Source organism: Saccopteryx leptura, chromosome 3 (genome assembly GCF_036850995.1).
Source record: "Saccopteryx leptura isolate mSacLep1 chromosome 3, mSacLep1_pri_phased_curated, whole genome shotgun sequence".
NCBI classification, from domain to species: Eukaryota; Metazoa; Chordata; class Mammalia; order Chiroptera; family Emballonuridae; genus Saccopteryx; species Saccopteryx leptura.
In genome coordinates this window covers 305,945,386-305,959,069 of record NC_089505.1, presented here as the reverse complement: position 1 = coordinate 305,959,069, position 13,684 = coordinate 305,945,386, and the positions used below count along the sequence as shown (strand labels likewise).

Genomic DNA, 13,684 nt, shown 5'->3' with positions numbered 1-13,684 from the left:
GGAAACTGAAGAAACAAAAACTTATGTCCCAGGAGTAAATTCAGCATCAGGTAAATGTTAATAAATGCAAAAAAAAAAAAAAAAGTTAAAAAGCAGACCTGAAGACAAAGATTTGAGTATAAGTAGTTTAGTATGGTTCTGGAATACATTCATACTGAATTTAGGGATATCAAACAGTGCAAATCCATCTAATACTATACCTCTGAAATCCCCTCAGACATACACACTTATATAATATAATCTATTCCAGTTCTCTGTGTGTATGCATTACCCAAGAAACATGTTTTGCTTTCAAGCCACAGAAACTGGCCTGGGACACACCACTTTTTGTGCTTCTTGGCCAAAGAGCTCGAGCTACCATATAGCCCAGTCATCCTCAGCCAATGACTAGAGTGGACACATCTACACAGTTGTCAGCTTCTCTATTGTTCACTTACTTTGCGTTCTCTGAACAATTTTGACTTGTACTATACAAAACAGTATGCAAGTAATGGTACTGGACATGTGACAAAAAATAAAAAAAACAAAAGGAGACTCAACATGGATGTTAAAAGGTCAAGGACACTGAAGGTGAAGATCAGCAGGGAGGTGGATTGATGGAAGAAGCCCTTTAATATCCTGAGGGGTCATAAACATAACTACAACTCAGGAAGACGCCCAGCAACTGGGGAAGTGGGAACTGGAAAGAGTTAAGGCCAGAGACAGTCATGACACCAGGGCATTTGAAGAGAACAAAGACCCACTGCCAAAACTGTCATTATACTACCACGTGTCCCCTTCAAATTTACTAGCATCGTTTAAAAAAAGAAGATAGAAAGAAAAAGAGCAAAGGGCTGGGATTTCCCTGTTTTGCAGGCCAGCAGGTGGTCCAGAGCTGAGGCTTCCTATACCTGCCCTCAGTCCCCATGCCCACGAGTTCTCTGATGCTCTCTCTTCCTGACTGGCTGGGCTCCCACCACCAGCCGCCACCTGGGAAGGGCCAGCCATGGGTATCATGGGGCAAGTTTCAGGGAAGCAGAAGCTGGAGACAAGGGCATAGAAGATAGCCAGCCAGCATTATCACTCTGCAGGAAGGGAAAACTAGAACTGTGAAATCTCTGCAAATCAGGGTGGCAGCTAACACAATAAAATGAGGAGGAGCTATAAATCCAACATGTGGATAGACTGAGTCAGGAGATGTCTTAGCTCAGGCTACCATATATAATACCATCGTCTGGATGACTGAAAGATCCAAAATCTAGTTTTTCATGGTTCTAGAGACTAGAAGTCTAAGATCAAGGTGCCAGCAGGACTGGTTTCTGGTGAGACCTCTCTTCCTGGCTTGCAGATGGCCACCTTCTGTATCCTCACATAGCCTTTCCTCTGTGCACATGTGGAGAGAGAAAGCTCTGCTGTCACTTCTTGTCCATATAAGGATACCAGCCCTACTGAATTAGGGTTCTATTCTTTAGACTTCATTTAACATTAATTATCTCCTTAAAGGTCCTATTTCTAAATACAGTCACATTGGAGTTTGGGTTTCACCAGTCACATTGTGGGGACATAACTCAGTCCGTAACAGAAAGTGAGAGCTTTTTTTTAAAAGATTTTATGATTTTACAGAGAGAGGAGGTTGGGGGCAGAGAGAAGTAGTTGCTTCACTCTAGCTTTTCATTGATTACTTGCTGTATGTGCCTTGACCAGGCAAACCCAGGGTGACAAACCAGTGAACTCAGCATTCCAGGTCGGCGATCTATCCACCGTGCCTACACAGGTCAGGTGAAAGTGAGAGCTCTTATAAACAAGCATTTGTTCGTTAAATTGCAACCATTAAAAATTGTGTTTTGTTTGTTCATTTAGAAGAAAAACATAAATTCACGACAAATATTCAATACATTGAAAAATATCTGAGAAGCAAATTTTCCCCCTTCCAAGTCTACAGTGCTGGTCTGCAGTGTTTTCATCTGATGCACATTCAACACTCACACTGTGCTGGGCACTGTGATGGGTACTGGGACCGTGGGGATGACTGAGAAACTTTACCTTCCCTCCAGAGCTCACGGTTCAAAGGGACAGCATCCAGGTCATAAGCAACAGAAGTGTCTGCTCCCTGTCACTGACTTTTTTAGATGGGGTTTACTTCATTTAAAAAACCCTACACTCAACAATTTAATGGGCTTTTCTAATCAGTGAATTAAAGGAGGCTTGTTTTGAGAGATTGTCAGGATAAATAACATTATAAATAGCAAAGTCAAAACTAAATCAAAAGAAAAATATCTAAATTAAAATTCTGTTTTCTTTTTTTCAGAAAGGCCAGATTTTTAGTCTAGCATCTATTTTGATTAAATATTAAGAATATATGAAGTCATCCATCAATCAACCCAACTGCAGGACACTGCATGTTAAAAAACATGAGCACCCTCAGAAACACTACAATTTAGTTGGGGAGAGATGATAAGCACATGAAATTTTAAAAGACACAGAGATTAATATCATTTCAATTTTTTAAAAATTGCAAGCCAGCGTGTGATTAATTGTCAGTGACAAAAAAGTGCCACTGCGATTTACAAAGGCCAAAATGTAAACAATTTGGGCAAGGATATATTTAACCAAGATCTTTAAGGATAAGTAAAATTTGAACATAAAAGAGGCAGGAGGGCCAAGACACTCACCTACAGAACCATGTTAGGAAAAGACCATAAATAAGGTAAAGATGGAATATTTGAGAGAGTAGGGAAGGAGCTAGTGTAGAGAATTTTCCATATCAAGCTAGGACATTGGACTGCTTCCTCAGCGATGGGAACCTGAGCAGTCCCTGAAAGTGTGTGCACGAAGGAATGGCACGATCACACTGGACATGGTCTGGCATCACTGTGTAAGGACCAAGAGAAGACAATGGACAAGAAAACCAGGCATCCGGGCGTGAATTGTCAGGATATGAACAAGGCTGAGCCAGTGCACAGTGGTGTGAGAGAGATTTAGGAGAAAGAATTTATTAGATGTGGTACATTGTACGAGGCCGAGAGATTCACTGGTCTCAACAACACGTGGCCAAGAGAAAGAAAGGATCATTAACAAAACTAAAAAGTCCAAGCAGAAAGCTGGTTTTTAGAGCGGATGGAAACTCAACAGAAACAGGTCACAGAAGAGTGAGACCAAACAGGACAGGATTTAGTGTGAATACTGGCATATATTCTTTTAAAAAAATAATCTTAGTAAATACATTATTTCTAAATAGTATTTCTCTAAGTATAAAGTAACTCAGGTTCACTGCAAATTTGATATTGAAAAATAACAGAAACATAAAAATCATTCAGAATCCTGCTCCCCAGAGATGACTACTTTAACACTGTGCCTATCCTCTCGGCCTTTTATTTTATGTCAATAATAATAACAGGGGGGAACGGAGGTGGCAGAGAGGGAAAAAAAGTACCAAGATTTATTGACTGCCTAGTACATTCCAAATGCTAGTCTAATCTCTTGAAATACACTAATCAAGTTACTCTTCATAACCACCCTATTAAATAGGTACAATTATTTTTCTCTGCAGATGGAGTAACGAGAGCCCAGAGAGCTTAAGAAATCTTCCCAGAGTAACACAGCATTGGGCTCTGAGCCCAGTCAACCTAGCCTGACTCGGAATCTTAACCACCATGTAGTATATTTCCTCTTGCACTGTGTGCTTATATTATGCGTATCAATTTGAGCATATAATAATAGAACCCATACTCATTCATTTACCTTTTTAACCAAGTCTTTAAACTTTCCTCTATACAGGAACAGCAGAATACCTTAGGAAAAGTCCATTAAGATGGGAATGGGGAGTACACTGCCAACTGGCATCTTTTCCTTAAAATAATTATTTTCCCAGTAGCTGTTATTCCTTCAGTCTCTTGGGATTTTCCCAGATCGCTGAATCCAATAGTCAGCAGAAGCTACATTACCATGCTATAACAAGCAACCTGAAACATCTTAGGGTTTAGGATCACAAAGATTTCATCCTCACTCACAATTCATAACCCATCTAAGGTCATCTAATCTGCTCCATGACTTCTAATCCCAGAACCCATGTAGATGGCACAAAAATGTTGCCACTCCTGTGACAAAGGAAAAGACGGCTCCGGAGGGTCTTGTTCTGGAAGTTAAGTGCCCTGCCCTGGAAGTAGCACCTGTTACTACACACGACTCATTGGTCAGAACTTATCACGTGGCCTCACCCAACCAACACAAAGAGACCAGGAAGTCCCCTTTGACCCTGGGCACAAAATGGGGGAAAGACCGCACCTGCAAGCACCTCTGACTGCACATTACCTGTGCACACCCTGAGTCCCTGGAGCCCCGGGTCCAAGCCACACTTTGACAAAGATTCTACTGCTAATGTCCCTTTAAGGCAAGTATAGATATAGATTAAATTAGTCGAGCCATAAAGGTATATTTGACATCAGCTTAAATTAGAGCTGTAAAGTCCTTAAGAATTATCTGGGTCCCCCTACAGCTAAAGAAAATGAGCCCTGAGAACACCAGTCTAATGTAACCCAAGTCAGCTTTATTATCCAACAGTTTTATTTCTGTTGTTTCCTCAACAATCCCTCAGGAAGCACACAAGAAAAAGGCAACCTTCTACTGTTCTGAGTGAGATACACAATTTACATGCAAATCAATTAATAATTTCCTAAAAATTGAAAGTTGTGTTAAAATATTTTTCAGCGAAGTATATTACCATAGATCTTGGTCTTTCTATGTTTTTTATTTTCTTTACCAAGATTTCATCATTTACAGTTTTACATTCACTGGCAGATTTTATTTTAATTACTAGTCTGAGAAATATATTCATTTACAAGCAAAAAAGAATCTGAATAGTAGTATTTGATGAATAAAGTTACATGTATCTCCCAAAATTTTTCCCTTGTCTTAGCTGACACAAACTCAGCAGTCAAAAAAAAAAAAAAGACAAAATCACCCAGAGTGACTCCAGGGTCATTCAAAAGAGACAATGTAATCCCCTCATTTCATAGCCCCCCGCTCCGAGTTCAGATGATGTTCCCCAGGTTTCCCAATAACTCATGTTACAGTGAAGCTTCACATCTGGTCTTCCAGCCCCATACTCCGTGTCCTTCCCCCCACCTCATGCGACCTCAAGCTTCATTATTTTGCATGAGTCATTTAATTTCTCTGGCCCTCAGTTTCCTTATCTGGCAAATGAGGGAGAAAAACTCACTAGATCAAGGTTTCCCAAATGGGTTTCAAAGAACACCAATCTCCACGATGCCTGCAGAATTAAACGTTTCATGGTCGGCTACAGTTGAGAAAGAATAAATGCCATAGTCCTCTCCCAGAAATGGGTCATGGCTAGCAGCAGGGCAAAGGTTTTAAGAAATTCTGCAATAAAGAAAAACACTTAAGCCTGACCTGTGGTGGCGCAGTGGATAAAGCGTCGACCTGGAATGCTGAGGTCACCGGTACAAATTCTGGCTTGCCTGGTCAAGGCACATATGAGAAGCAATCACTATGAGTTGATGCTTCCTACTCCTACCTTCACCCCACCTTTCTCTCTCTCTCCTCTTTCTAAAAATCAATTAATAAAATATTATAAAAAAATAAATACCACTTAATGTTGCTGAGACCAGTGTTTCTTTTTTTGTTTTTGGGGTTTTTTTTTTTGTATTTTTCTGAAGCTGGAAAAGGGGAGAGACAGTCAGACAGACTCCCGCATGCGCCCGACCAGGATCCACCCGGCTCACCCACCAGGGGCGACGCTCTGCCCACCAGGGGGCGATGCTCTGCCCCTCCAGGGTGTTGCTCTGCCGCAACCAGAGCCACTCTAGCGCCTGGGGCAGAGGCCAAGGAGCCATCCCCAGCTCCCGGGCCATCTTTGCTCCAATGGAGCCTTGGCTGCCGGAGGGGAAGAGAGAGACAGAGAGGAAGGAGGGGGTGGAGGTGGAGAAGCAAATGGGCGCTTCTCCTGTGTGCCCTGGCCAGGAATCAAACCCGGGTCCCCCGCACGCCAGGCCGACGCTCTACTGCTGAGCCAACCGGCCAGGGCCAGTGTTTCTTGAACATACATAGTAACAGGAATGTTTTGTGTGTGCCTCCCATCACCGACCTACTCCCTCTTGGATCACACTCCCTCCTCTTGCTCCCTCTAGTTCAGTGATAACAGCCTCAAATACCCAACCCCCTTCTGCTTCAGACCCTCGGACCTGACACCTCTGCCTGGAGGGCCTGTCTCCCCAAAGATATCTTCCCTAAGCAGCCCTCTCCTCTGCTGTCTTAGTTGGTGTCCTTGGTCTTCATAGCGCTCCTCCTCGCTACAGTAGGTACAGGGTGTGCTGTCTGCCTCCTGCACTAGAATAGAGGCTTTAGGAGCCCAGAGGTGGGTCTTGTGCATTGCTATAAACCCCAGCACCTGAAACTCCATCTAAGAAGAATGGGATTGTAGTAAATATTTCTTGAATGGATAAACTAATGAGCCAATTAGTGAAGCCTGCAAAACCAGTGTTCTGTAGAACAAAGGGAATTGGCACCAGACCAGTGGCATAAGCATCATCTGGACACTAAATGGAAATTCCAAACTCTCAGGCCCCACCTTGGACTGACTAGGCCACACCCACGGTGGGTGGGCCCAGCAATCTGGGTTTGAACAAGCCCTCCAGTGATTCTGATGCTCACAAAAGCTGGACAACCACTGGTTTAGACTATCCTTAAGATAAATTCAACCCAGCAAATTCTAGAATTCTATTATTGGCAAGCAATTCCCTTAAGGTATTTTGAGCAGTTTACAAGGGAATGGACTAATTTCTCAAGTTTCCGTACAGAATAATACATGGCAACATATTGCTTTTCCCTGCAATGGAAATAAAGCCCAATTAACACCATGTCCCCCTGAGAATTAATTAGTTTAGTAGCTACGCCAATATACTTGAGGGCTATTTTACCATGTGCTATAACTTAGAAAAATCAGTTTCCCTAGAACAATTAAAGCTCTCACTAACAAAAATTAGGTTCCGAAAGTAAGAAACACATGCACACTGGCCAGTTGGCTCAGTGGGAGAGCATCAGCCTGACGTGTGGATGTCCCAGGTTCGATTCCTGGTCAGGGCGCAGGAGAAGTGACCATCTGCTTCTTCACCCCTCCCCTTTCTCTTTTTCTCTCTCTCTTCCCCTCCCATGGCTCAATTGGTTCAAGCAAAGTTGGCCTTGGGTGCTGAGGATGGCTCTGTGGCCTCCGCCTCAGGCACTGAAAAAATGGCTCCCTTCTGTGCAATGGAGCAAAAGCCCCAGATGGGCAGAGCATCACCCCCTAGTGAGCTTTCCAGGTGGATTCCGGTCAGGGTGCATGCCGGAATCTGTCTCTCTGCCTCCCCTCCTCTCATTAAAATAAAAATATCTTTTTAATTAAAAAAAAAAGAAATATACAGAGACTTTTTCGTCATGAATTAATCCCTTGACTACTGTATTTCCCCATGTATAAGATGCTCCCATGTTTAAGACACACTTAAATTTGGGGGCCCAAAATTTGGAAAAAAATGTATTACATAAGTTATTGAACTCAAGTTTTATTCATCATAAAATTCATACAACTTCTCATCCACACGAAAAAGTGAGAAATGCAAGCAAAAAAATCTACAACCACTGGCCCTGGCCGGTTGGCTCAGCGGTAGAGAATCGGCCTGGCGTGCGGGGGACCCGGGCTCGATTCCCGGCCAGGGCACACAGGGGAAGCGCCCATTTGCTTCTCCACCCCCCACCCCCTCCTTCCTCTCTGTCTCTCTCTTCCCCTCCCGCAGCCAAGGCTCCATTGGAGCAAAAGATGGCCCGGGCGCTGGGGATGGCTCCTTGGCCTCTGCCCCAGGCGCTAGAGTGGCTCTGGTCGCGGCAGAGCGACGACCCGGAGGGGCAGAGCATCGCCCCCTGGTGGGCAGAGCGTCGCCCCTGGTGGGCGTGCCGGGTGGATCCTGGTCGGGTGCATGCGGGAGTCTGTCTGACTGTCTCTCCCCGTTTCCAGCTTCAGAAAAATACAAAAAAAAAAAAAATCTACAACCACTATATAAGAAGCACATAGTTTTTAGACCCCAAGTTTTTCCAAAAATGGTGCGTCTTATACACGGGGAATATGGTATATTCTCAATGATAATACAAAAAACCCAATTAATTTTAATATTGAGAAACAGTCCGTCCAGCCTGACCAGATGGTAGGGAAATAAATAGTGTTGGACTGGAACGCAGAAGACCTAGGTTAGAAACCCTGAGGTTGCCGGCTTGAGCACAGGGTCGCTGGATTGAGCATGGAATCATATACATGACCCCATGGTCACTGGCTTGAGCCTAAAGGTCGCTGGCTTGAAGCCCAGGTTTGCTGGCTTGAGTCCAAGATCACTGGCTTGAACAAGGGGTCACTTGCTCTCTGCTATAGCCCCCTGGTCAAGGCACATATGAGAAAGCAATCAATGAACAACTAAAGTGCCAAACACAACAAAGAATTGATGCTTCTCATCGTCCCTCTCACTGTCTGTCTCTCTCTGTATCTCTGTCACACACACACACACATACACACACACACACACACAAGAAACAGTCCAGAGGATGATTTATACACTCTCCTTTTTATCTATTTTCACTTTCCATTAACTGAAAACAGACTATGGGACCATTTTTCATAAAAGTTTTACTAGAAGTTGCCAAATCAAGCTAGCATTATTGGACCAAAAGGCCTGGAGTATAAATATCATTTACAAATCACAGCCCCTTCTAGGCCCTCCACAATCTGGTGCAAACACAATGTCATGATCATCTAGGAAGACTATCAGTTCCTGCCAAACTGATACTTACAAGCTCCCACCATGCTTTTCCTCCTTCCCTGTTTTCTGTTTCCATCATACCCATCTCAGCATCTTTGGCCCAGCCCAGTCTTGCCCCTTGCTCATGGTGGACTCTTGTGCAAGCCACATCTACCAACCCAGGGCAAAAGGCTGTCTCCCTCTTGGGAGTTCGACAGCATCCAGTGACAGGGACTGCACTGTCACCATCTGATGTGTGTATTTCATATCCTCTTATCATCTCTAGTTTCAGTGAAAGAAGAGCGGACTTAACACATTTCTGCACCCTCCCTCACTTGTTCTCTCCCAAACCTGCTATCTCACATCTTGGGCTTGTCCCTTGGTTTCAGTGGTACCAAAGCTCTAGAAAAAGACCATCCGCCCTGGCCGGTTGGCTCAGCGGTAGAGCGTCGGCCTAGCGTGCGGAGGACCTGGGTTCGATTCCCGGCCAGGGCACACAGGAGAAGCACCCATTTGCTTCTCCACCCCTCCGCCGTGCTTTCCTCTCTGTCTCTCTCTTCCCCTCCTGCAGCCAAGGCTCCATTGGAGCAAAGATGGCCCGGGCGCTGGGGATGGCTCTGTGGCCTCTGCCTCAGGCGCTAGAGTGGCTCTGGTCGCAACATGGCGACGCCCAGGATGGGCAGAGCATCGCCCCCTGGTGGGCAGAGCATCGCCCCATGGTGGGCGTGCCGGGTATCCGGTCGGGCGCATGCGGGAGTCTGTCTGACTGTCTCTCCCTGTTTCCAGCTTCAGAAAAATGAAAAAAAAAAAAAAAAAAAAAGAAAAAGACCATCCTATGCCTCTCAAGGGGTTCCACCTGCCAGATGCATCCCACCCTCACCTCCTCACTTCTTTATCAGAGAGAAGGGAAGAAGCAGCCATAAAGGAATCCTAACATACAGAAACCTTGATATAGGAAAAAGGTTGGTTATAAGATAGTGCCTTTCTTGGAAAACAGGTCAGAGATGATGGAAGATATTATATCTGGCCAAGTATATGTAAGCTTATCATTGTCCTATGGGAGTAGGCCTTAGAATTATCAAGAAGATGTAGGATAAAACCTACACCCACAGCTGTTAGCACATCAAGCAGGAGACTACCCAGCCCACCCCAGGCTTCAAAATGAGTGTAGAAATGAGACAGAAACAGAAGTGAGACAGCCCCAGGGGGAGGAGAACGGGAGTGTCAGTCCTATTCATGACACCACCTGAACGTCCTCCTGCCAGAGAAAACTGGAAGTTTCTGGGTTTTCCACATAAAAGAAAAAGTGAGCCCTCACAGTCACAAGGTGCTTTAGAAGATAAATATGTTCAAAGACCACATGTTAGCCCCTCCTCACCAGAAAACAACCAGGTTCTTCAGACTGTGATGGCGCTCAAGGCAGCAATCACTGAGCTAATGGTGACTTGAGCTCAAACCTTGAGACTGTAAGAATCATTGTTCAGACCATTCTCCACTGAAGTTGTGTTCCAAAGCAATATTTGTCACTAGCCACTCTACCGGCCACTAAATTCCACTGCACTGCTAATAACCAAGCTTTTTAAAATATAGCTTGGAGCACAGAAAACAAACCAATTTTTGAACAGCCTCTTACTGGTAATCCCAGTAGCTGCTCTGTATTCTCAAACACACTGCTGCTGGTTCCCCAAAAATCCCAGGAGGGAAGGAGAAAAGAGGAAGAGGCTCCAGGCTCCTTCTGACTCAAATTGAGCTTTGCTAGACCTTAGGATCCCAGCATCCGAGCTAGTGCTAATTCCATATTTAACACTACTCAAGCCTGACCAGGCAGTGGCACAGTAGATACAGAGTTGGCCTGGGATGCAGGGGACCCACATTCCAAATCCCGAGGTCACTGGTTTGAGTGCAGGGTCACTGGCTTGAGCATGGGATCATAGACATGACCCCAAGGTCACTGGCTTGAGCCCAAGGGTCGCTGGCTTGAGCCCAAGGGTCGCTGGCTTGAGCCCAAGGTTGCTGGCTTGAGCAAGGGGTCACTTGCTCTGCTGTAGCCCTCCTGATCAAGACACATATGAGAAAGCAATCAATGAACAACTAAGGTGCCGCAATGAAGAATTAATGCTTCTGATCTCTCTCCCTTCCTGTCTGTCTGTCCCTATCTGTCCCCCTCTCTGTCTCTCTTGCAAAATAAAAAAAAAACTACTTAATTTTATTATATACATCTTAAAATATGTTAAAGTTATATTAAAACTAGGCAGAGGGCAAAAGTACAATGAATTCTGCTGTGAGGAATCACCAAGCTTACTTTTGTGGAATACTGAATGTTTCTGAGAGGTATAATTACAAAAAGCATTCCAATTTTCGAAACAACCCACAACAGTCTACTTAACATACAATATGATATATGATAAATATTTCAATATATGCACCAGAAACAGACCTCCCTTCCCCCACTTAAATAGCATCCATAAGTCTCCCCCACCCCCACCCATAACACACCTGCTGGGAAACTGGAACCAGCTCCACAACACTGTTGGGGAAGCCCAGGCCCTGTATCACAGAAGTTTCAGAAAGGCTTCACGGAGGTTGGGAAGCAAGGTACAAGAATACTAGGCCAGTCCTGGCCAGTGGTGCAGTGGGTAGAATATCATCTTATAGTACCCAGGTCGCCAGTTCCATCCTGGGGTCAATGTCAATGGTTCAATTCCAAGGTCACTGGTTTGAGCTCCCATCAGGGCACATACAATAAGCAATCAATGGGTGCATAAACAAATAGAACAACAAGTTGATGCTTCTCTCTCTCTCTCTCTCTCTCTCTCTCTCTCTCTCTCAAAAAAAAAAAAAGAAAAAGAAAAAGAAAAATAGAATATTAGGTCACAGTTATTCCTTTGAAAAGGAATTGTTTCTGACCAGAATTTCTTCAGGGCAATTAGCGTCCCAGGATCACCTGGGAAGCTTTTAAGTACAGACTCAAGGATGTGACAAAAGTCCTACTAAATCAGAACCTCTGCACAGGTGGGTCCAGAAAATTGCATTTTTATGATGATCCAACATGTTTAAGAAGCCCATTCTACACTATGTTCATTGCAGCGTTATTTACAATAGCCAAGATATGGATGCAACCCAAGTGCTCACCAATAGATAAGTGTATAAAAAGGCTGTGGTACATACATGCAGTGGAGTACTACTTGGCCATAAAAAAAAAAAAAGGAATGAATTCTTACCATTTGTGTCAGTATGAATGGACCTAGAGGGTATTATGCTTACTGAAATGTCAATCAGAGAAAGACAAATACTATATGATTTTACTTATATGTGAAGTCTAAAAGAGCAAAATAAACGAACAAAAAAAACCTTAGAATGGGAGGAAAGCCCATTCTAAGGGTTCTGATATCAGAATTATGAACTGACATTCCATTTCCACGTCACAGTTCTCAAATATGCAATAAGCCTTCACTTACACATGGCTTCCTTAAGGGTCTATTTATTTAAGCACCTCTTCCCCAAATGCAATGCCATATGGTTTCCTTTATTTACAGCACTTAGCATGACTTGCAATTACTTGTCCTTCAGTTTATTGTTTGTCTTCCCCATTAGACTAAGTTCCTACAAAAGTAGTCCTGTTTCGTGTCAAACCCCAGCCTCTCACACAGAGTATGTGTCTAAGAACCTTTCATGATAGAAAGGACATTGTCTTCAATTCTCTCGTTTCACATTACCGCCACATGTATAAGGTAGGTAGAGTACATACAAGTTGTTATTCACAAGTGGATGAGATGATGAATCAGAACAGCTGGGTAGCTCAAGATCACAGGGTGAATAAGTGGCAGGAACCTGTCTAACACCGAGGCTTAGGCGTCAGGTTTCACCCAACTCCTCTCCAGCCTTGCATGCAGGCTCCTGCAGCAAATATCAAAACATGGTTCCAGTTTAAAAATATCCAACTGACTGAAGAGACGGTGCCTGTGTCTCAAAGTCTTATATTAATTTGTAAGATGGCAGTTATGCATCTCAGAAGCAGAAGCTGCTGGGAGCTGACGCAGAAACTTGAACACGTTCTACTCATTTATCAGAGAAACAACACACGTGACATAGAGTGGAGGGATGGAGGCTCATTGGAAAATTCTGGCACAAAAAATAGCAGTTCTAATAAAAATAATAATGTAGGTATTATTTAGCCACAAAGAAATTTGTCAAAAAACCGATAGTAGAAGAATCATTCACTGGAAGAAAGAAAAGCACATTTCATGGACACTTGAATATAAAGGGGAGGAGGTTAATGAGTGAAATATAATGAGTTTATTCTAACTTAAGTAACTAACAGAAAACTAAAAGAGGTGTCCATAAAGAAAAAATTCTGAAAATTAAATGGATAAAAATGCAATAAAAAATGTTCAATAATTAAACTGGCCATCAAAACTCTAATTTTAACAATAATAAATTAAAAATTCACCCATTAGGAATTAGTTATACTTTGTTAACACAGGCCTTGACATATCTGTACTGATATTTACAGAACTGATATTTAATCACAACAGCAGGCTTAGATTGTACCAGGTCGCAGGGGTAATCAGTTACTGAGCCTATTAACACTCTGGCTCTTTTCTTTAAAAAAAGAAAACAGTGCGTTTTTCAAATTATATTGACACAAGTATATCTAATAAACTCTCTAATAAAAGAATAATACAAAAGAGAATAAATGAGGTAATAAAATCAGTTGATAAATTTTTTGTTTGAATAAATTAGCAAAGTAACTTCAGTAAACACTTGACTATAGGCTTTCCAGGGTCTTCACTGAAACACTAATTCAGATGGACTCACATTAGAGCAGTAAAAAGTCTTTAAATCAGCAGGAGTAAATTAAAGCAAAGAGTACTAATCAACCAATAATATTTTAACAGTTAGAGAAAGTCCTAGTGGAAACTCACAGA

At 43.1% G+C, this 13,684-nt stretch overlaps 1 protein-coding gene across 1 annotated transcript in view; it reads right to left on the bottom strand.

Annotated features, from left to right (window-relative positions):
• The window catches only part of SLCO5A1 (solute carrier organic anion transporter family member 5A1), a 133,547-nt gene that overhangs the window by 97,838 nt on the left and 22,025 nt on the right, over positions 1–13,684 (bottom strand). The gene's annotated exons all lie outside the window — the stretch shown is intronic.